The sequence below is a fragment of the Orcinus orca genome, chromosome 3 (assembly GCF_937001465.1).
Source record: "Orcinus orca chromosome 3, mOrcOrc1.1, whole genome shotgun sequence".
Classification (NCBI taxonomy): domain Eukaryota; kingdom Metazoa; phylum Chordata; class Mammalia; order Artiodactyla; family Delphinidae; genus Orcinus; species Orcinus orca.
Window position 1 is genome coordinate 131,166,391 of NC_064561.1, and position 26,715 is coordinate 131,193,105.

Below are 26,715 nucleotides of genomic sequence, written 5' to 3' on the forward strand. Positions count from 1 at the left end.
CCCTCCTGAAGGCAACCATTCTCTCACCAAGACCTGGCCCCACCCAACAGCCTGTAGGCTCCAGTGCTGGGATGCCTCAGGCCAAATAACCAACAGGGCAGGAACACAACACCACTCATCAACAGACAGGCTGCTCAAAGTCTCCTTGAATAAACAGGTGCCCAAGAAACACACCCCCTGACATGGCCCTGCCCACCAGAGGGACAAGACCCAGCTCCACCCACCAGTGGGCAGGAACCAGTCTCTCCCACCAGGAAGCCTGCACAAGCCTCTTAGACAGCCTCATTCACCATGGGGCAGACAGCAGAAGCAAGAAGAACTACAACCTTGCAGCCTGCATAATGGAAACCACAATGACAGAAAGTTAGACAAAATGAGACTGCAGAGGAATATGTCCCAGATGAAAGAACAAGATAAAACCTCAGAAGAACAACTAACTGAAGTGGAGATAGCAATCTAACTGAAAAAGAATTCAGAGTAATGATAGTAAAGATGATCCAAGATCTTGGTAAAAGAATGGAGGCACAGATTCGCGAATATACAAGAAATGTTTAATAAAGACCTAAAAGAACTAAAGAACAGACAGGCAGAGATGAACAATACAATAACTGAAATGAAAAACACATTAGAAGGAATCAATAGCAGAATAACTGAGTAAGGCAGAAGAACGGATAAGTGACCTGGAAGACAGAATGGTGGAATTCACTGCCATGGAACAGAATGAAGAAAAAAGAATGAAAAAAAATGAGACTAGTCTAAGAGACCTCTGAGACAACATTAAATGCATAAACATTCACAGTATAGGGGGTCCCAGAAGGAGAGAAGAAAGAGAAAGGACCTGAGAAAACATTTGAAGAGATAATAGCGGAAAACTTCCCTAATATGGGAAAGGAACCAGTCACCCAAGTCCAGGAAGCGCAGAGAGTCCCACACAGGATGAACCCAAGGAGGACCATACCAAGACACATAGTAATCAAACTGATAAAAATTAAAGATAAGAAAATATATTAAAAGCAACAAAGGAAAAGCAGCAAATAACATACAAGGGAACTCCCATAAGGTTATCAGCTGATTTCTTAGCAGAAACTCTGCAGGCCAGAAGGGAGTAGCACAATATATTTAAAGTGATGAAAAGGAAGAAGTTACAACCAAGAATACTCTACCCAGAAAGGCTCTCATTCAGATTCCACGGAGAAATCAAAAGTTTTACAGACAAGAAAAAGCTGAGAAAATTCAGCACCACCAGACCAGCTTTGCAACAAATGCTAAAGGAAATTCTCTAGGCGGAAAAGAAAAAACCACAACTAGAAACAAGAAAATTTCAAATGAAAAAGGTCACTGGTAAAGGCACAAATACAGTAAAGGTTGTAAATCATTTGCACACAAATATGATATCAAAACCAGCAATTGTGAGGAGGGCACAAATGCAGGATATTGGAAATGCATTTGAAATTAAAAGACCAGCAACTTAAAACAATCTTGTTCATATATAGACTTCTATATCAAAACCTCATGGTAAATGCAAACAGAAAATCTACAGTAGATACACACACAAAAAAAGGAAAAAGGAATCCAAACGCAACACTAAAATTAGTCATCAAATCACAAGAGAAGAGAACAAAACAGGATGAGAGGAAAAAACACCTACAAAAACAAATCCAAAACAATTAATAAAATGGCAGTAAGAACATACATATTGATAATTACCTTAAACATAACTGAATTAAATGCTCCAACCAAAAGCCATAGACTGGCTGAATGGATACAAATACAAGACTTGTATATATGCTGTCTACAACAGACACACTTCAGATCTAGGGACACATACAGACTGAAAGTGAGGGGATGGAAAAAGGCATCCCATGCAAATGGGAATCAAAAGAAAGATGGAGTAGCAATATTCATATTAGACAAAATAGACTTTAAAATAAAGACTGTTGCAAGAGACAAGAAAGGACACTAGATAATGATCAAGGGATCAATCCAAGAAGAAGATATAACAATTGTAAATATCTATGCACCCAACATAGGAGCACCTCAATATATAAGGCAAATACTAACAGCCATAAAAGGAGAAATCGACAGTAATACAATAATAGTAGGGGATTTTAACACCCCACTCTCATCAATGGACAGATTATCCAGACAGAAAATCAGTATGGAAACACAGGCCTTAAATGACACATTAGACCATATGGACTTAATTGATATTTATAGAGCGTTCCATCCAAAAGCAGCAGAATATACATTCTTCTCAAGTGCACATGGAATATTCTCCAGGATTGATCACATGCTGGGCCATAAAGTGAGCCTTGGTAAATTTAAGAAAATTGAAATCATATCAAGCATCTTTTCCAACCACAGTGCTATGAGATTAGAAATCAATGGCAAGAAAAAAACTCTAAGAAACACAAACACGTGGAGGCTAAACAATATGCTACTAAACAACAAATGGATCACCGAAGAAATCAAAGAGGAAATAAAAAATACCTAGAGACAAATGAAAAAGAAAGCACGATGATCCAAAATCTATGGGATGCAGCAAAAGCAGTTCTAAGAGGGAAGTTTATAGCAATACCATCTTTCCTCAGGAAGCAAGAAAAATCTCAAATAAACAACCTAACCTTACACCTAAAGGAACTAGAGCAAGAAAAACAAACAAAACACAAAGTTAGGAGATGGAAATAAATCATAAAGATCAGAGCAGAAATAAATAAAATAGAGACAAAGAAAACAATATAAAAGATCAATGAAACTAAAAGATGGTTCCTTGAAAAGATAAACAAAATTGATAAAACTTTAGCCAGACTCATCAAGAAAAAGGGAGAGGGCTCAAATCAATAAAACTAAAAATGAAAAAGGAGAAGTTATAACAGACACCACAGAAATACAAAGCATCATAAGAGACTACTACAAGCAACTATATTCCAGTAAAATCGACAACCTAGAAGAAATGGACAAATTCTTAGAAAGGTACAATCTCCCAAGACTGAACCTGGAAGAAATAGAAAATACGAACAGACCAATCACAAGTACTGAAATTGAAACTGTGATTAAAAAACTCCCAACAAACAAAAGTCCAGGACCAGATGGCTTCACAGGTAAATTCTATCAAACATTTAGAGAAGAGCTAACACTTATCCTTTTGAAACTATTCCAAAAAATTCCAGAGGAAGAAATACTCCCAAACTCATTCTATGAGGCCATCATCACCCTGATACCAAAACCAGACAAAGATACCACAAAAAAAGAAAATTACAGGCCACTTTCTCCAGAAAGTGGACATAGAGGAACACACCTCAACCTAATAACAGCCATGTGACAAGCCCACTGCTAACATCATACTCTACATTGAAAAGTTGAAAGCATTTCCTCTAAGATCAGGAACAAGACAAGGATGTCCACCCTTGCTGCTTTTATTCAACAGAGCTTTGGAAGTCCTAGCCATGACAATCAGAGAAGAAAAAGAAATAAAGGGAATCCAAATTGGAAAAGAACAAGTAAAAATGTCACTGTTTGCAGATTATGTGATACTATACATAGAAAACATTCAAGATGCTACTAAAAAACTACTAGAGCTCACCAATGAATTCTGTAAAGTTGCAGGATACAAAATAAATACACAGAAACCTGTTGCATTTCTATACAGTAACAATAAAAATCAGAAAGAAAAATTAAAGAAACAATCCCAGGGGACTTCCCTGGTGGTCCAGTGGTAAAGAATCTGCCTTCCAGTGCAGGGGACGCAGGTTCAATCCCTGCTCGGGGAACTAAGATCCCACATGTTGTGGGGCAACTAAGCCCCCACACCACAACTACTGAGCTTGTATCCCTCAATGGAAGAGCTCATGTACCACAAACTACAGAGTCTATGTGTTCTGGACCCCATGTTTCACAACTACAGAGCCCACACGCCCTGGAGCCCGCACTCCACAACTAGAGAAACCCACATGCCACAACGAAGAGCCCACGCCACAACGGAAGAGCCTACATGCCTCAACAAAGACCCCACATGCCGCAATTAAGACCCAATGCAGCTGAAAAAATAAAGAAAAGGAAATTCTAAAAAAAGAAACAACCCCATTTACCATCGCATCAAAAAGAATAAAATACCTAGGAATAAACCTACCTAAGAAGGCAAAAGATCTGTTCTCCAAAAACTATAAGACGCTGATAAAAGAAATTGAAGATGACACAAACAGATGGAAAGATATACCATGTTCTTGGATGGGAAGAATCAATATTGTCAAAATGACTATACTACCCAAGGTAATCTATGGATTCAATGCAATCTCTATCAAATTACCAATGGCATTTTTCACAGAAGTAGAACACAGTAATCTTAAAATTTTTATGGAAACACAAAACACCCTGAATAGCCAAAGCAATCTTGAGAAAGAAAAATGGAGCTGGAGGAATCAGGCTTCCTGACGTCAGACTATACTACAAAGCTACAGTCATCAAAATAGTATGCTACAGGCACAAAAACAGAAATATATTGAGTTGGCCAAAAAGTTTGTTCAGTTTTTTCCAGACCATCTTACAGAAAGACCTGAACAAACTTTTTGGCCAATCCAACAGATTAGTGGAATAGGATAGAAAGCCCAGAAATAAACCCACACACCTATGGTCAATTAATCTACAACAAAGGAGGCAAGATTATGCAATGGAGGAAAGACAGTCTCTTCAATAAATGATGTTGGGAAAACTGGACAGCTACATGTAAAAAAATGATATCAGAACATTATTTAACACCATACACAAAAATAAACTCAAACTGGATTAAAGACCTAAATGTAAGACCAGATACTATAAAAATCTTAGAGGAAAACATGGGCAGAACACTGTGATATAAATCACAGCAATATCTTTTTCGATCCATCTCCTAGAGTAATGGAAATAAAAACAGAAATAATCCAGTGGGACCTAATTAAACTCAAAAGCTTTTGCACAGCAAAGGAAACTATAAACAAAATGAAAAGACAACCCACAGAATGGGAGAAAATATTTGCAAATGATGCAACCAAGAAGGGATTCATCTCCAAAATTTACAAACAGCTCATGTGGCTCAATATCAAAAAAACCAACAACCCAGTCAAAATATGGTCAGAAGACGTAAATAGTCATTTCTCCAAAGAAGATATACAGATGGCCAAGAGGCACATGAAAAGATGCTCAACATCGCTAATTATAAGAGAAATGCAAATCAAACCTACAATGAGATATCACCTCACTCTGGTCAGAATGGCCATCATCAAAAAATCTACAAACAATAAATGCTGGAGAAGGTGTGGAGAAAAGGGAACCCTCCTACACTGTTGGTGGGAATGTAAATTGGTACAGCCAGAATGGAGAACAGTATGGAGGTTCCTTAAGAAACTAAAAATAGAGCTACCATATGATCCAGCAATACTACTCCTGGACATATATCCAGAGAAAACCATGGTTCGAAAGGATACATGCACCCCAGTTTTCATTGCAGCACTGTTTACAATAGGCAAGACACTGAAGCAACCTAAATGTCCATCAACAGATGAATGGACAAAGAAGATGTGGTACATATATACAATGGAATATTACTCAGCCATAAGAAAGAATGAAATAATGCCATTTGCAGCAACATGGATGGACCTGGCGATTATCATACTAAGTGATGTAAGTCAGACAGAGAAAGATAAATATCATATGATATCGCTTAAACTTGGAATTAAAATAAAATGATACAAATGATCTCATTTACAAAACAGAAACAGATGCACAGACTCAGAGAATGAACTTATGGTTACCAGGAGGAAAGGGTTGGGGGGAGGGATAGATTGGGAGTTTGGGATTGACATGCACACACTGCTATATTTAAAACAGATAACCAACAAGGACCTACTGTATAACACAGGGAACTCAGCTCAATACTCTGTAATAACCTAAATTGGAAAAGAATTTGAAAAAGATAGATACATTTGTATGTATAAGTGAATCACTCTGCTGTATACCTGAATCTAACACTACATTGTTACTCAACTATACTCCAATGTAAAATAAAAATAAAGAGAAAGTCCAAGGAATTTGTTGAAGAATGTACCCCTGGTTTCAACTTGTATAGTAGAGTATTTGACTTCAAGTCCAATGCTCTAGAGTGAAGTTCTGTCTTTGCCTTATGATCTGGGTTTACCACCGAGGAACACCACCCCTAAGTGATGCTGCCTCAGAAAGAGTCTAGGTCACAAAGTTGTGTTTAGATTGTGCTTTATAGTTATCTCTAGTAGACCTACTTATTTGTTTAATTATGTCTGTCATATTTATTCATAGCCAGATTCCCATTATATTGAACTCATGGAGTTTTTATAAAAGACTTTCAAATTTAACATAATCAGTTAACAACATAGGAAACAGTCATTGAATATATTAAATGAAATTAAGTGAAAACAAAACAGAATGATTAGTGTGACTAATTTAGCTACATAAACATGTACTTACATATAAGAAATAATATTGGAAAATTATAAACTAAAATGTGAACAAATATTATGTCTGGGAGATAGCATTATGGATAATTTTAGATTATCTTTTTTTTTTACTGTTTTTTATTTTCCAGATTTTATACAATAACATGCTACTTTTGTAATTAGTGTCAAGACAGACAAACGAATGCCATTAAAATATTACTATAACCTTCTCTGCTATAAATTCTCCAAGCTTCTTTGGGCTGACATTACCTGGGAGCCAAGATCTCCATCATTCTCCTCTATGGGAAAAAGCCATCATAGGAATACAATATGGCACACCTACTGACCACAGCAGCAGAGGTGTCTCAGTCAGGACTCCCAGGACCTTGCCCTCCCAGAACCCCTCCAAGCAACGTCAGAGCCAAACTGTGTTTTGTAGAGATTTTACTCAGTGCTCAGGAAGCAGACTTGTTGTAGTGAGCTTAAGTCAGGTATAAAACCTAACCAGAGAAACAAAACTCACTTGCAAAATGCATCAGCCACAACCAGACACACAGCTAGACACCCAGTTAGGGATGAGCAGAACTGGAAGAAAGCAGGAGCAAGAAACAGGAGCAAAACTGGCAAGAAAATAAGAAAGTTTGGGCAATTGTTATGAACAGGCTGGTAATGCCTGCGATGCCTCCAGCAGAGTTGGTTGGTTGTTTATCTTATCCTTTGTCTGGGATCGGGTAGGATGGAAACATCCCGACTAAGGGAGAAGACCACAGGCTTGCATGTCATGAAACTGTATATTTACCTATACATGCTACATATTGATAATATATGTCTATAATGTAATTGAAACAATCTAGCTGCATTTATCTAAAGTCTTTGCTGGGGGAAACTTGAGTCCTGGGTATTGTAATTTGAGGGATAGAGGAACTCATGCCAGTAGAGATTTAGTACTTTGTGTTAAATTTTTGGCTATCCAGGATTCCTCTTAATAGGATTTATATGCTCACCGTTGTCACTCTGCCGAGCCCCTCTCTGACACAGTGTGAAATAATCTTTCCACCAAAATTCACACCCTCTGACTCATTCTCTCACTCTCTAGAGAAATTACTGATTTGCCATTTCAACTGGTTGTTAATGCTAATATCATACTGCTACCCAGGAGTATGTGCATTTCATTAAAAAATTAATAACCAAAATCCTAACCCCAAATAATGACTCTCTGATGGCATAAATGTTACCTCTCCTGAAAGAAGCACCAAAGGGCTTTTTATCCGGTCTTCCCAAATCATACTACATAAGAAGACTCATTCGAGGCCTCTGGTCCTGAGCAAGACACACATGTGCTCTGTATCCTTAAAGGCACCACCCAGATCCTAACCATGTTTGGTTCAGCAGACTTTTAAGAAACTTGCTCAAACGTATTCATCTTATCACAGTCTGGGAGCCAATGCTCTTCTAATTATCTGGAGCTCTATGATCTTTGTCCAATTAATGTTCACACAAGTTTTAAGAACTTTTTATTGATGGAAAATATGACTCACAGTGGCTTGCTGCATACTGTGCTGTTTTGAGGTCCTGTTACCCAAAGATCTTAATTTTCTTAGGAGTACTTGGGTTCTAAATGGCTTTTTTTCTGCTATTGGTCCATAAATAGAAAGTGTGTTTACTTTTGCCAGAGATATACTTTTTTAAGGCATGAGTTTCAATTCTAGAGAAAGAAAGAATTTCATGATAGCCAGAAGACAGGTCCAGAATTGGAGGAGTCTTTGAGTGTCTTTGATGACAGCCTCTATCCCCACTTTGGCCCCCACTGCCCACAGCAAAAGGAGGAGATCTTTTGACTCTGGTGGGCCAGAGAGAAATCATAACATTTACCTTGACTTGCCATTCCAGTGACTTTGGACAGATGCCATGAATAGGACAAATAAAAATGAAGGCTGCTGTTTAGACTCCCTTGTCTAAAGCTGGGACTAGATCTACTCAATGCAACTTCTGCCTAAGGAACTCAGAGTTGCTGGTAAAAAGTACATGGGGCAGAAGGGAGATGATTGGGCACAGTCAGGCCTTGGGCATTCAAGCACTGGCTTTGCAAAGTATGGACCAGCTGAATCTCAGTTCCCCTCCTCCTCTAAGTAGTAACTTTCAGCTACAGATCCCTACTATTTCTACAAAGTTCATACTTCTTCCTTGGAAAGTATGATAGGGGAGAGGAAGAGCTTTTCCTGAGGCTATATTGGTTGAACGTATCCTTTCAGGGTTGAATTCAAATCTCACTTTTCTCAGGAGGGTTTTCCATCCCTTGAGCAGAAAATCTAATTGCGATTGTTTAAAGTGTTTGCTAGAAGAAATCTGAGTTCTATGTATTCAGGTTCTGATGCATAGAAGTCCCATATTATGATTATTTGCATGTGTATCTATATTTCCTCTACAGGAGTGTAAGCTTTTGCAGAAAGCAAACAGATTTGGGGGGAAGTAAAATTGGGTGCTCAAAAAGGGGATTGTGTTAAAATCTTCAGAGAGTAACTTTTTATTAAAGAAACTATCTTTTTAGCTTAGTAAAGAGGCTGCCTACGAAGAATCTAGGCTACATTTTTGGGGTTTGGAGGATGCTTCATTCCACAAGTAGAGAAGAAGTGATCCCAGAAGTGTTTCTTCCACCCAAGGCAACAAGGGAGGATTTATTAGGATGTTGCTGGCCGATTTGAGGAGAGAGTTTGTGTATTTTGTGTTATTTTCTTGCTCCATGAGTGCCGGTCCTGGTGTTTGTGTGTGTGTTTGAAGTCAGCACAGGAAGTTTGGGTTATGAGAGCCTCACTGCTAGATGAATTCCAAGGTCCCAGGAGCATAAGACAAGCCATGGGCCAAGAGCAGCACAGAATGCTGGCCATTGTGTGAAAAAATGGGGCAGAAGCGAAGGATGTATCCTGGCCCGTTGTCAGGGAAGCCAGTGGTTTGGGGTCTGGGAGGAAGGTGGGTAAGAATATTGTGACAGAACTATCATTTAGGATTTCCTTAGCTGGCTGTATTTGTCTAACCTCCAAGATACCTGGCCATGACCCAGTGTGGTAAGAACACTGCTGTGAGAACTTGGACCATAGTCACTGTGGAAAAAGATGTTGCTTCATTGTGAAACGATTTTTACAATCTGTAATTTGCTATAGGCCAGCAATCCTCCCACTGACAGCCTTGAAAAAAATTAAGAATAAATTTAGAGTTTATGCATAATAAAAACTTTATGTGCCATAAAACTGTTTCTCTGGGACTGCACTATGATCCTTGCCTGAGCCACATCTTCTGGAGCTTGTGTTTGGTGATGTGTTGATTTAATTTTCCAATCTATGCCAAATGAAATAAATACCCTTATTTTTGATCTGGTAACAGAGAGTGGATGGCCAAAGGGATTTGTGATCAAAGGTCATCCTCCCGCAAGGACTAGGAGTTGAATGCTGTACTTTAGCGTATTAGAGCTTCAGACGGGTTGATAGTCGGGCATATGTTTAACATGGAGACATGCAGTAAAGTAATTGTTAAAACAGATAATTGACTATGCCCAGCTAGTTATGCAATTGGCTTCAGTTGCACATACTTTCATTTGAAGTGGGTCAGCGGAACTCAGAACGTTCCATTTGTAGCATCTTAGTTTGTTAGGATTATATTGACCAAAATTAATTGCACTTGGCTAACACAGTGAGAACAGCTTAATATTTACTCGGTTTTTAAAGTCTTCTGGAAAAGTCATACTGAATCAATTCAAATCAGATAAGAAGTGCACAGCGTCTTAAAATGAGCTATTCATATTGCCGAATACCTGGTCCAAGACCATGCCAATCTCTGATTTTGGAGAGAATTCAAGTTTTTTGTCCTTGAAAGATGGCTGTAGCCTCCCCATGTGTACTCTGTTGGGGCCTCGGGTCCTATGTGCAGGGGTAGCCAATCTCACCAGCATTCCCGCCAGCCATCACCTTACTGAGACACCTGTCATTTGCAGATGTATTCACATCTCCTCTGATGCCCCTGTCCTCACATTTATGTAGGTGGACATGTACCTCTGCTAACACTCAATTTCAGAAGCTTCTTAAATCTTCACACTACTAAGGAATACATATGGTGACAGAAAGCTATCAAACACAAACCAGCCCTCCTCACAAAAAAGAAGGGACTAAATTTCAAGTAGGAATAAGTGTTGTTTTTCTCAAGGGGTTTGGACCAATTTCTTCAGATATTGCATGTCTGAGGACAAACCCCAGTGGGAAATGTAAGAATAATCCTTGTATGTATTTGTAAATTGTTTGCTTTAATTGTGAAGTGAATGATCTCTGCATGTTAAACAAAGTGGGAAATTGAGACACCAGAGAACTTCAGAAACATATATGCTGAGAGCAAGCAGTGGATACTGAATCACAGGTCTATGCAGCCTGGATCCCACTTTCTTCTAAAAATCCTGAACACCAAGGAATTCTAGCTTATGTTTACTTCCTTTCTTTGTGTAAGTTATTTCAATTTTTAAAAATATTCCAATAAGCTAAAGGTCATTACTACAGTAAAAAGCCATTGTCCAGTCTGAAGTAGATATCTTAACATAGATAAAGATATCATAATGCCTGTTATTCAGTTAACACAACTGTATAGAAGAGTCTAATTGCAGGGCTAGAAACAGGAACCTGCTGTTTGAACATTTCTGAACCATCAGTGTTTGCAATTTTAATGGCTACAGCTAACATCTTCCCATTTCCCTTAAGTGGAAAGATCTCTTGCTGTAAATATTTGTCTAACATATAGCCACACACATGCATACATACAGAATTATCATATATGCTTAAACTTTCCAGTTAATTTTCTCACTGGTACCATTTTATGTTTTAAGTCCTTAGAAAATGTCAGCATTACAACCTAGATTCCTTCAGCATTTTGGAACTGATTGACCACTTTGTGGTAAGACAGTCCCCCAGACACTGTATTCCATAAGGAATATAAAGAATAAATATTATTTCCAAAGAAGTTATCCGGTTTTAAATTAAAATGCTTTTGCCAGCTCTAACTAAACTTTTAAATCAGTACTATGGGTAAAAGAAATATAAATAGCTCCTTTCGCAATGATACCTGGAAGATTTGAGTGGACTCCTTTATACTAACCACTTCCTTTAAAATCACTATTTTCCTAATTTAACTGTAACATTCCATGTAGGCAGATTTTAACAAGTTATGCAAATTTTTCAACATACACAAAAGTAGAGAAAATAATGTAATAAACTTTCATGTACCCATCACCAATCTTCAGCAATTAGCAACATTTTGGGACGGGGTTTTGATTCAATAGTTTGGCAGAGGATATCTGAACTATAAGGAAGCTGGCTGGCTTACATCATCTACCCATTCTCAGTTTAGGATTCTACAAATTTAATAATGGCATATATAGTGGGGAAGAATTCTTGAGTAAATTGGAGGGGGATATTATCTCCAAAGTCTGAAATAGGAAGATGGCCAACATAGAGGAAAAGATTCCCATATTCAGTCTTTCATTCATTTAACCTGCAATTACTAAGCAACTGTTACATGCTAGGCATTGCCAGGCATCAGGAAGCAAAGATGCTATCTAGCCTTCCAGCGGCTGACAGACTGGTAGGCAGTAGAAACCAGATCTGCCTCACAGCTGACCTCCACCTTAAAAGAACAGAATGGGCTGGAATGGAAAAGAGAAATCTGTTTTTGGTTTGATGGGAAACTCAAAAACAGAATCTCAAAAAAACATACCACAGAAATAAGAAAATTACCATGGAAATGACTACAATTCAGAGGATAGAATAAGGAACCAGCAAGGGCTTCAGTTCAGTGGATAATATGTGGGTTACAGAATTTCGGCTGAATTGAGTCCAACCATAAACCAACCAATAAGGACTGGACTCAAGCACTTAAAATGTTAAGGAAGACTGATAAAGACAAAAATCTTAAGGTTGTTTTGCAATCTAGAAAGTAAGAGCAAAGTAGGGAAGTTTTTACTAACCCTCAGAAGATAGATTCTTCTAAGACTCATAAAGAAAAGAAATTGTTTATTTTCTATGTATGCTTTAAATAAGCAGATCTTACTTCTATCTTTAAGTATCTTCAACGGAAATGTCCTCTTACTTGCTGGATGAAATGAGGAACAACTTGCTAGGTTAAGTATAGCCAATGCTTAAAAAAGGACTGATTTCATGTTGGGATAAATGGTGGGATAGAGAGAAAAAGAAAAGAATGGAGGGAAAGGAAGAAAAAATGAGAAGAGAGGGCTTAGGTTATAATGGATGAATAAATAAAGTCTCACCATTTCCTAGGAAAGCAGCCCTGGAGAGTAGTAAAAAGCATAAACTTGGCAGCCTAAATGCCTGGGTTCAAAATCTGCTTCTATCATTAGTTAGCTGTGTGTTAAGCAAGTGACGTAACTTCTCTGCGCCTCCTTTCTCATTTGTATGGTGGGGATAGTAATAGTTCTGCATATAATGAGCTTGTTAGGAGTACTATTTAAAATATATAGGAAGGTACCTGTCATACAGTCTGAACCACACGAATGCTTGCTATTTATCAATTTGGCCTCTCCTCACAATTCTTCATATAAACAATAATTTGCTCTTCACATAATAGCCTCAGTGTAGGCTCCTGCATGTTTGCTCTTTGGACAAACCTTCAGATAAACAATTTCTATCATATTTTCCTTAGAAAGCCCTGGTTAACTGGTCAGATAGGGCCTCTGGCCTCTGGTTTCTGCAATCCTCTAACTGTCATGTAGAAAGAAATCCCAATGTAAGAAATAAAGTGTGTGTGTGTGTGTGTGTGTGTGTGCGCACGCACATGCGCACCCGTGTGCACAGGAGAGAGAGCAAGAGAGACAGATTGAGAGACTGATACCCAAACATTCTGAAGTTTGGGAAGCAAAACCAGGGCAGAAATAGAAACCACAAGTACGGGCATATTCAAACCAGAATTATATAGGAACTTAGCAAGAAAGAATATTATGTCCTGTTGTGGTTTATCCACAAGCTGGAGTGCTGGGCCAATCCTGGAGATTCTAAGCCTGTTTTCAACTCATAAATTCCTATGTTTTAGAAGAGCCAAATGACTTTCTAAAATGTTGCAAATGGACCAAACATCTGCAGGTAATGGCTCTACTTTCTGTGCTGCAGAAAGGTGGGAGCAGGGCTATTATTTCAGTCTTGTAGGATGCTGAGACAACAGATCTCTGCAGGCTCCTGAAATGGATCTCGGTTCCCCCTCAGGGAAAAGATTTTCCCTGGAGCTATTGAAAGACATTGTTCATCTTTTTGCATATTCACCCTTTTTTCACTCTGATGAAAGAGTGTCTATTGTCAAATGGGCCTCAAGATTTGTTGACTGAATGAGGCAATGGGCAAACTTCTGCTCTCTGCTACTAGCAGACCCCTTACTTGCCTGGCTCCCCACGACCACGTCTACATGGAAAGTTGGGAAGGTGGGTTGTGACGATACTTCTTGGAAATCTTTTTGGCCATCCCTTTGAAAAGGAACTGGTCTGACATGTCTACAATTTTTCATTCAGTATCATTTGAGGAAAGGGCACCAAAACCTAATGTATTGCCCCAATTGGTCTGTGGAGAAATTCCACTAAGAGCAATTCCATTACCCTGTCCCAGCAGTCCTCTTTTTAAATGCAACTAGTCTGAACTACCTAACCACTGTGGAACCCTGAAATGTAAAACAAATCCTCAGATTGTTTTCTCTAGGAATCTAGGGAATGAGTCATTGTAGAAACTGGACATCTGGAGAGGAGACACAGTCAAAGGGAAAGAAAAACGTAGAGAGAGTCATGGGAACAGGAAGGGTCATCTTACCTACTAGACAATGCAGTTAGGGAAAGCAGGATTCCATCACTAACAAGTTTGAAAACTCTCATTCTCTGTAGCTCAGTTTCTTCATATGCAAACCAAAGATGTGTGGTAGAGTTGTTGAGAGGATGACACGACAGATGGAGAGCTTTCGGAAATTTTCCACTGAAGTAGGGGAGGGCACTTAAAGGGTGGGTTGTGGGGTGCTTCCTTCAGACATAGCCTCAAGACCTTCTGCAAAAGTAAAATTTCTTAGAAAACAAGTTTTATTCTAAAAATGTATAGCTAGTTTGTATTCTATCCAAAAATATAATTCTTCTTTCCAACTCTCCACATCTTTAAGTAAAATGTTTCCCTGAGATGACTATGTTTATCCTGTAGCTTTGTAGACCCCTTGAGCTCCCTGATATGAGAATCTCTAACATAATGTGTATAAGAAACAAAGTTGTTCCTCAACACAGTGTAGGTGCCAGTTTTTATTATATTTTTATTTTTATAAATATTATTCCTTTACAACTCTGCCAAGGGACAGACCTAGTGAGAACCCACACATTTTCATCATGAACCCTGGACAAATTGATTCCATTTTGTAAATGGAAAAATCGGGTCTAAGTCTCAAACCCTTTTCCTCTCTGGTGTTGTGCTTACCTATTTCACTGAGATTAGCTATTCTTGTGTGTGGCTTTCTTACTAAAAATGTAAATTCTGCAGTGGGAATCTAGAGCTGCTCGTTGTTCATTTCTTCCTCCAGTTTCTCCATTCATTCACTCACTTGATCAATCAATTACGTATTCAGTCAAAAGTAACCAAGCACTTATTTCAGTAAGGCATTAGGTATGTGACTGTATTAGAAATACAAAAAATGAGATGGAGTCCCCATAACCTAAGAATGCATTTTCCAAAGCCTTACAGATGCAAAGTTGCAGTGGGAAACAAGTCATCGTAACACAAAAAACTAATAAATTGACGGTTTATAACATGAATTGACCCATTCCAACAACATTCCTCTTTAACTCTAAAATCTACCTTCACTCATAATAGCAATGTTTTTGTCTAATAGTTTTTTGATAGCTAGCTGATATTGTAGGCAGCTGAAAATACATTGGGAAAACAATGGGAAGAAAAGAAGCAAATTTTCAAATTTAGAAAATATTCAGACTTTTCTAACATCGATGAAATTGAAGTTGGAAGTATAGTCAATCAGAAAGAAAGCTCTTGACAAATGACATTCTAGTAGGGTTTTATTAGTAAATTATTTAAGAAGAGAAAAACTGACAATGATGATGACATGATGGGACTTCCAAAGAGAAACCAGTCCTTCAGAAAATTGACAAATCTTTCAAAGCTTTTACAAAGAAAAAAAAGGAGAAACCCAAACAGGAAGTAGAACTAACTGTATTGTGCTATGATACAATTTTATTAGATAAATTATGCCAAAAATCCCCAATATTTTAATTCTCTGTCCTAAGATTTAGCACATAGCCACAATAATAAAGTTTATTAGATGTAAGGTAAATAAGTTGTCTTAATAATTTTTAGTTTTAAATTTCATAAACAAGACCAAAAGACAACCCTCAGAATGGGAGAAAGTATTTGCAAATGAAGCAACTGACAAAGGATTAATCTCCAAAATTTACAAGCAGCTCATGCAGCTCAATAACAAAAAAAACAAACAACCCAATCCAAAAATGGGCAGAAGACCTAAATAGATATTTCTCCAAAGAAGATATACAGATTGCCAACAAACACATGAAAGAATGCTCAACATCATTAATCATTAGAGAAATGCAAATCAAAACTACAATGAGATATCATCTCACACCGGTCAGAATGGCCATCATCAGAAAATCTAGAAACAATAAATGCTGGAGAGGGTGTGGAGAAAAGGGAACACTCTTGCACTGCTGGTGGGAATGTGAATTGGTACAGCCACTATGGAGGACAGTATGGAGGTTCCTTAAAAAACTACAAATAGAAGTACCATATGACCCAGCAATCCCACTACTGGGCATATACCGTGAGAAAACCATAATTCAAAAAGAGTCACGTACCAAAATGTTCATTGCAGCTCTATTTACAATAGCCCGGAGATGGAAACAACCTAAGTGTCCATCATCGGATGAATGGATAAAGAAGATGTGGCACATATATACAATGGAATATTACTCAGCCATAAAAAGAAACGAAATTGAGTTATTCGTAGTGAGGTGGATGGACCTAGAGTCTGTCATACAGAGTGAAGTAAGTCAGAAAGAGAAAGACAAATACCATATGCTAACACATATATATGGAATCTAAGAAAAAAAAATTGTCATGAAGAATCTAGGGGTAAGACAGGAATAAAGACACAGACCTACTAGAGAATGGACTTGAGGTTATGGGGAGGGGGAAGGGTGAGCTGTGACAAAGCGAGAGAGAGGCATGGACATATATACACTACCAAATGTAAAATAGATAGCTAGTGGGAAGCAGCTACATAGCACAGGGAGATCAGCTCAGTGCTTTGTGACCACCTAGAGGGGTGGGATAGGGAGGGTGGGAGGGAGGGAGACGCAAGAGGGAAGAGATATGGGAACATACATATATGTATAACTGAGTCACTTTGTTATAAAGCAGAAACTAACACACCATTGTAAAGCAATTATACTCCAATAAAGATGTAAAAAATATAATAATAAATAAATTTCAAAGCCAAGTTTAAATTGAACTTTTTATCTCCCACCATTTTCTACGTCCACTTTGGCCCTGTTTTCAATGGATTCAGTTGAAGCTTTTTATGGTACTAATTAACCTCAGATAATGAGAACCTTTTATATATACGTACATGTTACATTTTAAATAGAAACTTACTGTTTGCAAATACTTTCACATATTTTGCCTTATTTAATTTTCACAAGAACCCCATGGTTAATTTATTGTTTTCTCCATATTACATAAAGTAATATTTAAGATAGAGTAAGTTGCTAGTTTTCTTAACCTTTTACCTTTTTAATAACAACAAAAATCTCATGTTTCCCAGAAATTCTGATCTACCCTATCCCTTAAGGGGAGCAAGCCTTTAACCTTTGATTAAGAATCAACAATATTTACAAAATAGTCATTTTCTACAGGCACTCTGCAGCCAAGATTTGGTTAACTTTCCTTTCTATAATTTTTGGTACAAAAATAATTTTTGTTCCAAGACATAAAGTTATACTATTGAATATAAGGTTAAAACAATCTGCGATCCCAGATTTCTGGCAAGTCTTAACTGAGTTGTGTACCTGTCCCTTCTCAGACCAGGTTGGAAATCATTTAAGCAAGATGACAGAGACATCAAATGGCCAAGTTAGCTCTGAGACTTAAGCCTCTGACTCTATCTCAGTGCTGGTCTCACTACTGGAGCTCCCTTTAAGGTCCATGACATTTAGGAGGCACCATGGCCTGCACAGAGAGTTAACCCATGGGTCCAGCAAGACATGGAAAGCTGACAGTACATGAACGTCCATACATTCTGCAGGAATTCAAAGGCCTGAGATACTACAAGGGCCTGGGGAAATGAGGCTAAATGTACTTAGACGAGATGTCCAAAGATGGGCATGATTCAGAAGGAGGCAGTATTTCCAGGCAAGAGAACAGATAAGGCCGAAGAGAATGGTTTAGACCACAGTTGGAAAGGCTGATGAAAGCCAGGGTAAGCGGTGCAGACCTTCATTCAGTAGGCTAGGGGAAGGTGGGAGGACATCTTCAGCCTTTGAGTAGGAGAGTGAAACAATGAAAGTAATCTGATGCTTCTATATAACAGGGAAGGATACTAAGAGATAAAGGGTGAATACAGACCCGTGAAAAGGTTATTAAAATACATACAGATGGGAGAACCTGAGAGCTAGAAGGGTCTCAGTGTCCTCTAACTGAACATTTTTCCATTGCATTCAATAGGTGATAAAGACCAGAAAAGTGGAAGGGCCAAATAGAGGTGGTGGAGTGGAAACACCGGGAAGGCAATGAGTGCCAGTCCTCCCACAAAGAAGCAGCAAATGTGTCTTTAAAGTTAACAAGGACCATCCTGTCCGCTCATCCTGCTGTCTTCCCAGTCTTCTTCACTAGCCCTTTGGAATTCCTCTCTAGCTTCCCCTTCCTCCTGCTGGAGTAGAATCTATTCACTGAGGATGGATCTCCCTAGTTTTTTTTTTTTTAATAACCTTTAAAAAATTTACTTATTTTATTTATTTATTTTTGGCTTCATTGGGTCTTTGTTGCTGTGCGCAGGCTTCCCCTAGTTGCGGTGAGCGGGGGCTACTCTTTGTTGCAGTGCAAGGGCTTCTCATTGCGGTGGCTTCTCTTGTTGCAGAGCACAAGCTCTAGGCTCACAGGCTTCAGTAGTTGTAGCACACGAGCTCAGTAGTTGTGGCTTGCGGGCTCTAGAGCGCAGGCTCAGTAGTTGTGGTGCACGGCCTTGGTTGCTCTGCGGCATGTGGGATCTTCCCGGACCAGGGCTCAAACCTGTGTCCCCTGCATTGGCAGATGGATTCTTAACCACTGAGCCACCAGGGAAGCCCCCCCTCCCTAGATTTTTGAAGTAGGGCTTATAAATCTAACTTATACTGTCCATTGACTGAGTGTATCCTGGATCTGGGACTGTAATTTGCCAAGTGGCAGCTGGGCCATTCATAGCGGAACATGGTGTCAGTTGGGCCCAGGCTTTTCATAATCATTACCCACTGGGACTCTGGGCAGGGGTCAACACAGTCTGGTAGCTGACATTTCCAGAAATGGAAAGGACAGGACATTGGTGTCTGAAACCCCAAAGAAATTCTGGAGTTATCGCTAAGGCCTTACAGAGACTGCAACCTTTGCCCACTTTTTGTCACCTGACTTTGCTCAGTTCTCATTATTCTTTTTGAAACCAGATCCATAAGGAAAAAGGGAAATATGGGCAAATAACACCTGTTTGGCCTTTACCAAGCCTCTGACTCTTACTTCAAAAAGCTGTCATTGCATCATGTCTAGGCTTCTGCAGATATATGGCTAAAGTCACGTTCTCTATAATCCTTATTCGGGCTTTTGATATTTATTGGCTCTTACTGTATGTCAGGGGCTGGGGAGGCCATGACACAAAGATAATTTCCCTGTTCTGAAAGGACTAAAAGATGCATAAGAAGAGTGACATTCAGAAAATAGTGACATTAGAATATTGTGCTGGCTATAATGAACCGTATTTTTAACGTACTGAGTTCATATTTTTTAGGGAAAGCCCCCTAGAGTTGAGGGGAATTTATTTCGTTACTGTTTTTATAACTATTTCTAATCTATTTTAGTTATTTGCAACTTTCTTTTGAAAAATGCTGGGGCATTCTAAATTTGAGTCCAGCAATGTTTTTTATAACATTTTTTTTTCCCTCCAAGGTGAACTTTTTTGCTTTGCCTTTTTTTTTTTGCTTTTAGAGGTAGCTGTGAAGGGCAGGGGGAGTGGGCAGACGATGCTTCGATTACATCGCCTATTCCATTGAGGGAGTTATGCAACCAAGGGGAAAAACGCATTTTCCACTCTTGAGGCCCTTTGATCACTCTTACATAACTCCCTAACAGCTGGAGTTGTAAACTTGAAAATTGGCAGGAACATCGTTCATATTGCGAAAGGAAATCCAACCCACAGCTTGAAGAGAAACGGCTAGATATTTGAAAAGCGATTCCAGTATTTGTGTTCTTTAACATTCAGTGAGTGCTGGTGATGTTGGCGTGCATTAGGCCAAGTTCCTTGTCCAGAAGGAGTCTTGACTGGGACTGCTATCAGCTGGGCTGGCCCAGGAGAATGGGCCACTTTCTTACCCTTCTTTTCATTGTTGAGCTCTGGTCTGTGGCAATTCATCTGCCCACAGATGACCAAAGGAATGCCCGCTCGAAAGTTCGGGGCAGCCAGGAGTGGATTGATATCAATCCACCCACTCCTCTTCCAGCAGCCTCATGGTGCTCACTGGCTTCTCAACAATATCACTTCCTTCAACTACCTGCCGAAAGGATCCCCTGCTATCTCGTTCTCAGATATCCCCCCTTTCTTCCTGGGCTCCCTAGCTCTCTTCTACCTACTTCTTCTTCCTCCTCCTTTGTCCCTTCTTCTCCTTCTCCCCTTCCCCCTCCCCTTCCTCTTCCTCCATCTTCTTTTTTAAGTTTTGAATATGAACTTGCTGTTCCCTAAAGTGGAAATAAATCTGTACAAAACCACATGTTTGTTGCTGCAACTTCTGCATCACAATGAAAAAGAGTCAACTCAGTTCAAACCCACTACTTCGGGACTAATAACTTCTTTAAACTGCATTAACGCCTAAATACAGTTAAAACCAAATGCAGAAACTGGTTTCTAGAAAGGTCATTACACATCTAACTTGATGAAATAAAATTAAAGAAAGGCAAAATTGTGTTTTTCAGAGTGAAACAAGCTACGGGAATCACTGTTACTGGAAAACCATTCAAATGTCTAGAGTTCTGAGGAAACAAGAAACTCAGGCACCTAAGTTCTTCCTGTTATCCTTTCTTCCCCGTCAGAGAACTGTGAATGTGTGGAATTATACCATGAGCAGCAACTGTTGCCTTAAGAGAGACTCCAAACCTGTATCTCCAGGAGTGGCAGGTGGCAGGGGTGGAACGTGACACTCGCCACCTTGTTATACTTAGATGCAGCTGCTGCCGGTTCAAGAGCCTCTGCCCTGAGGTCCTCCAGGATGGCTACGCTGAATAGAGAGACAGCCATGCCCCCATTCCCTGTTTCTCAGGGGTCAGCAAGCACTTCATATGGGAACCCCAACGTGGCTCCCTGAAGCAGAAGCCATCTTTGTCTTGACCTAGAGGCCTCCTCACCCTTGCCACTAGCCATTCTGAATTCTGCTGAAACAGAAATAAAAAAAGGGAAAGGGCTAAATCCACAGGAGTGAGGTCTTGTTTCGCATTCTTTTGCTGTGCCATGATTCAAACTGCTTCCCTTCTGTTTTTAAGCCACGTCAGGGTTCTTATTATTCTGAAGAAGCTTTCAGTTTTTCCTGCTGTGCCTTTCAGTGCCTGCCCATCTTTGTTCTTCCTTCTGCGGTATTGAGTGCGTATTTGTGCCTGCTGTAACCACTCTTCCTGCTTGCAGGATGGTGCTTTGAGGCCTGGCTTCCATCTACTGCAGAACGTGGAAGCTGCAGGTTATAAGAAATGCCTAAGGCAGGAAAGCCATCAGGAAGCACTGAGTCTTCCCAGTACTGTGAATCACTCCCATATCCTTCCAGGATCAGGCCAGGCTTCTGAAGCATCTTGAAAGGATTTTCAGGAAGGAAGAAGTATGATCTCTCAGGAGTACAGCACGAGGTTTTTTATCTTTAATTTTTGAAGAATTTTGATGTAATAAAAGGATAAGTGGGATATGAGGCTGCTTTCTTTCTCTTTTCTTTAACTTAAACGATGAATATGTTGCTTATCATGGTGGTCATAAACCGCTCATTTCTTTAATGGTCGAAGAATGAACTGCTTTTTGCTATTTTTTTCTTTCCACAGAAATGTTACAGTGCCAAGCACAGGTATATCAATCAGGCATGCCTTGGGGTAGAGAAATAGCTCACAAATAAGGAAATAAACTTTCCATGAGGCTTAAACTGGCAAGTGCTCAATTCCTATAGTAATGATGCTGCTGCTGCTGACACAGATGATGGTACTTATCACATCATGGCATTTGGTGTGGAATTGGGAGCTGATAAATTGTCATCACTGGCCAGCAGTTTGCCGGCAAATGTAAGGCTTCTGCTAGCCACTGTCCCTTATGACTCTCGTATGCAATCTAGCTATGACTCTGCTAGATATAAGTTGCTGCATCAGAAAGTTTGCTGGCACTGTTAGAAGTTCACCTGTGACCATGCCATTTTTCCTCAGTGGAAGCATTTTTGGTTAAAGGAATAAAGGGCTCATGTGTTTGCAGAGGAAGGGGTGTGTGTCTATTTCTTCTCATCTGCTGGGAAGTTGATGCTTTTAGGAATCTTTGCCGAACTATTTTTTTTTGTCCTCATGTGAGAGAATTCAAGAAAGAACTTGATGTGAAGTGAGATTTTTAATGTTTTCCATGCCATCTTTATTTTCCTTCAAACAACTTCAATGATGATCATGATGATAGTTGACATTCATTGAGTTCTTGTGGCCACATTGTATACTTAATCCTCATAAAACGTTATGCTACAGATGCCCGTTTTATAGACAAGTAAACTGCCCAATTTAGAGACAAGTAAACTGAGTCACTGACAAGTTTAATAATGTGCCTGTGATCATACAGGTAATAAATGGTGTATGAAATTTAGACCCAGGCATGCTGACTTTAAACCAAGCTCGTATCTTGATTTTATGCTGCCTCCTTTTATGGAGATAAGAATAACTGTGGTTTAATCAACAAAGATTTATGGAGCTCTTGCTATGTGCCAGGTTCTGAATTAGGCACTGAGAATACTGAAGCAGCAAAGCAAATATGGTCACAGTCATCATGGAATTTAGAATCTATCAAAAGAGATCAATATTAAGTTAATAATTAAATATATAATTGAAAACTATTATACATGAGAGCATATAACAGGGGACCCATTAGCTCTCTGAATAAGTGACATTTAATGTGAGATCTGAAATAGTAATGAGATGGCAAGATGAAGGGGGGAGATGGGAAAAGGGTCAGAAGGAGGGAACATTTGTCAAAGAGAAAGGCTGGGGATTTCCATTGTCCAAGTGAATATAGAGTGACCACACGTGATGCACAATTTTGCATTGATACTTCCTTTAAAGTATAGAATGAAATTTGATTTTTTAATATATACAAATGGTCATGACTAGATCATATTCTAACTAGTCATGAGGTGGTGGACAGGATGCCTTATGATGACAGAAGCACATAAAGTACGAAATGCCATTGGAATGATTCGGAAGAGAAACTCCAAGGAAACCAGAAGTGACCGTGCCCAGTGGGAAAAGACACACAGAGAGAAGATGGTGAACTGGACAAAGGCAAAAGATGTCCTCACATTAAAAGGGTAACTGATTTTTCCTTTTCTCCCCTGGCTAAGAGCTATAAAGTATGATTATTGTGTTCCCAAGTAATCCATAAGAATCCAATATTAAATGAATTATAAAGCCAATTAATTAAACATTGTGGAATATATAGATTAACAGAATGGATAGGAACTCAAGTCGTACACTCAAATATGCACAGGAATACCATATATCCTAAGGATGGCATTTCGAATCAGTGGAAAAAAGATGAGACTGCGGCAACTAACTATTCGTTTGGTTAAAAACAAAGCCAGATTCCAAATTCACTCCTTACATCAAAGTAAACTCCAGATAGAAGAACTTGAATATATTTTATGCTATTAAAAATACTAGAAGAAAACATGGGGGAATATTTTTATAATCTTTGGTTGGGAAAGGCCTTTATCCGCATATCGGGCCCAGTTTATAGCCTTTTCCAGATTGGCTGGGCTGTTGAGTTCTGCTGGAAGTTACAGACAACTCTCCAGGAAGGTTGCCTTGTACCAACGCCACTCCTGTAGCCCCAGAGAGGGGGGTATGACTTCACTGAGCTCTGTCATAGCTTCACTCTTGCTTCCTTTTGATTAAAACCCCTGCCTACCAATAAAGCATGTAGAAAATTCGGAAACTACAAAGTTAAAATTGGACTCTATAAAAACGTAAAATTTCTGTACAACAAAATTTATGATAGGCAAATGTTTTAGGGTCCTCTAAAGGAAAGTACTGCAGCGTAATTCTCCTTTGAATTAGCACTGGTTGTTCTGCCCCTTATGAAAAGGCTCTTAACAATCCCCTGAACTCAGACTGTCCATGAACTTGGATGGGAAAAAATGTTATCTTATTTTCTCCAACCTCTAGCAGATCTGACTAAAACTTAGCATGTCTTTCAATTATGAATATAGTGAATAACCTATATTAGTATTAGTGTCACCTGTGACTCCATCACTAGTAGAAATCAGATATTTTTATATTATGTTATAGTTGTCACAGATATAATTTACCCTCAGCACTAAATTCCAAATTTATGGTAGTTATTAGACTCACTGCTAGATCTCCTTATTTGATGAGGTAATAAAAATTATGTATATATGTATATTTCTGTATCACACATTTGTTTTTAAAAGCTATTTTGACAAGTACAATTTAACATAATTAGTTTCTTTTGTAATCCTGTGTATTTTATTTTACATATTTAAAATCTAGGGAATTCCCTGGTGGTCCAGTGGTTAGGACTCCGCACTCTCACTGCCGAGGGCTTGGGTTCAATCCCTGGTCGGGGAACTAAGATCCCACAAGCAATGCAGCATGGCCAAAAGGAAAAAAAAAAATCTAATCTGAAAAGGGGTCCATGGGCTTCCAAACACTGTCCCAGGAGTCTGTTATAGAAAAGTTTAAGAACTCTGCCTTAAGGTAATGATTTATACAGAAAGACAGTTGTCACACATATATACATTCTTCATGGCCAGCGTCCCCACGCGAAGCCCCACTCACTAGGTGGGTGTAGAAGGTGTTAACAGCACACATAGCACAGTGTGTCTGACCCTCCAGAAGTGAGCCCAGCAGGTGGAGAGAATGCCTGGTGGGCTAGGGCTCCCAGATGACAGTAGCCAGTCTCCTTGCAGCTGGGGAGGTCAGGTCCCACAGCTCATGCTCTTCTGTGGTGTCAGAGCAGTGACTGCTCTGCTGAAGGTGTCTCCCTGTTTCAGCTGAGGATGAAAATGTCTAACTTTATGGGTCCTTATGGCCATCTCTTATCCCTTAGAGACTGGCACTGAATCATGGGCTGAGAGCGTTAATATATACCAAAAGTCTTAGAAATCAGTGAGAAAAAGAATACCCCATCAGATAAATAAACACAATGTCAACAGGCAATTAAAATGGCTAAATAACATATGGGGAAAACGGACTTGGCCTCAGTAACAATCAAAAATTGCAAACAAAAGCAAGATTTTTAAAATGTCCATCGATTTGGCAAAGTTTAAAAAATTGACAAAACTCAGTTTGATAGAGACATGGGGAAATAAACAATCATGCCTTGTTAGTGGGAATGTAAACTTTGGGGAAAAGTTCAGTTTAATAATATTTATTTAAAATGTTATTTATGCATACCCTCTGGCTCAGTAATCTCCCTTTTAGGAATTTACCCTCAGGAACTAATCATAAATATGTAAACAAATATATGCACCAGACTGTTTATTACTCCTTATTTGTAGTAACCCAAAACACTGGAGGCAGCCTAAATGTCTTACATGTTGCAGCGGCGTCATTGATCCAGATATTCTGCTCTGTCTCCCCTGTACGTTACCTCTATTCAAGAAAATGGGCAGGCTTCTTTGCCTCAGGGGAGGTGTGTGTCGTACAGCAGGAAGAAGTTGCCACCCAAGAAGGTCTTCCTTGGCTTTTGTTTTTTGGGTTTTTTTGGAAAATGAGTTCATTTTCAAGTGGTTAAGCCAGGGAGAGGGAAAGTGAGACAGAAAGAACAATGGAGGAGGTCTGCAGAGAGGAGACAGGGCTCTGTGGGTCCTGTGTGTTGTTGGTCATGTGCTCTGCTCCCAAGCTTTGCCCAAGGGTGGAAAGAGAATGCGGGCACAGAAGGGATGCTCGGCCTGAGACACCTGACCCCACCAACCTTGGCAACAGAGACCACCTGGAAGCACCAAGGTCATTGGACTTCACAGAAACATTTAGGCTGAGTGGATTTGATCTCTGCAGTTTCTGGAATGGGTTAAAGGCCAGAGCAATTTCTCTGAATATAAGGCCCCTTGAGTTGGCGGATGTGGGGAAGGTGGGGGGCAGGGTAGGAAGAGTGACTGCCTTTGACTTATCCCCCAGCCTGGATGAAAGTGAAGAGTAAGATTTAATTTGATTTAGAGAAGTTTAACCAAACGTAGCATTTCCTGCCCACCTGAGTTTTCCAACTTGTGTCAAATCTGCTACAATGTCTTTCCTACTAACTAAATCTCCTTTCTGATAAATAAGCGGTGAGAGGGCTCACAAGATGGGAGAAGACTAGGGCTGTCCCATGACACACAGTCTCATGCCAGCTGAGAGAGAGAATTTTTTTGCATAAAGGCGATATTCAACGAAACTAGAAACAGAGCTGTAAGAAAGATGTACTGATGTGTTGTTACAGAAGCCACATGCCAACTGAAAGAAACTGAGGGGAAACTGCTATATGGTTCCAAAGAACAAGGTCTAGTGCTCAAGAAACAGTAAACCACCTTATGAATAAAGGGAACGGGAGGTCTATGGAACCTTTGCCCACTTCTCACTCAGGGCTGGTCTTGGGCGACCAAGGACTACGCAGTTGGACGTTGCCACAGAGCTGCAGACTGCAAAAGGCTTCTGCACCTTCCAAACAAACAGGAGCAGAACGTTTGCCTTTGAGAGTCTGAACAAGCATGGATCCAAACACACCGAGAGTC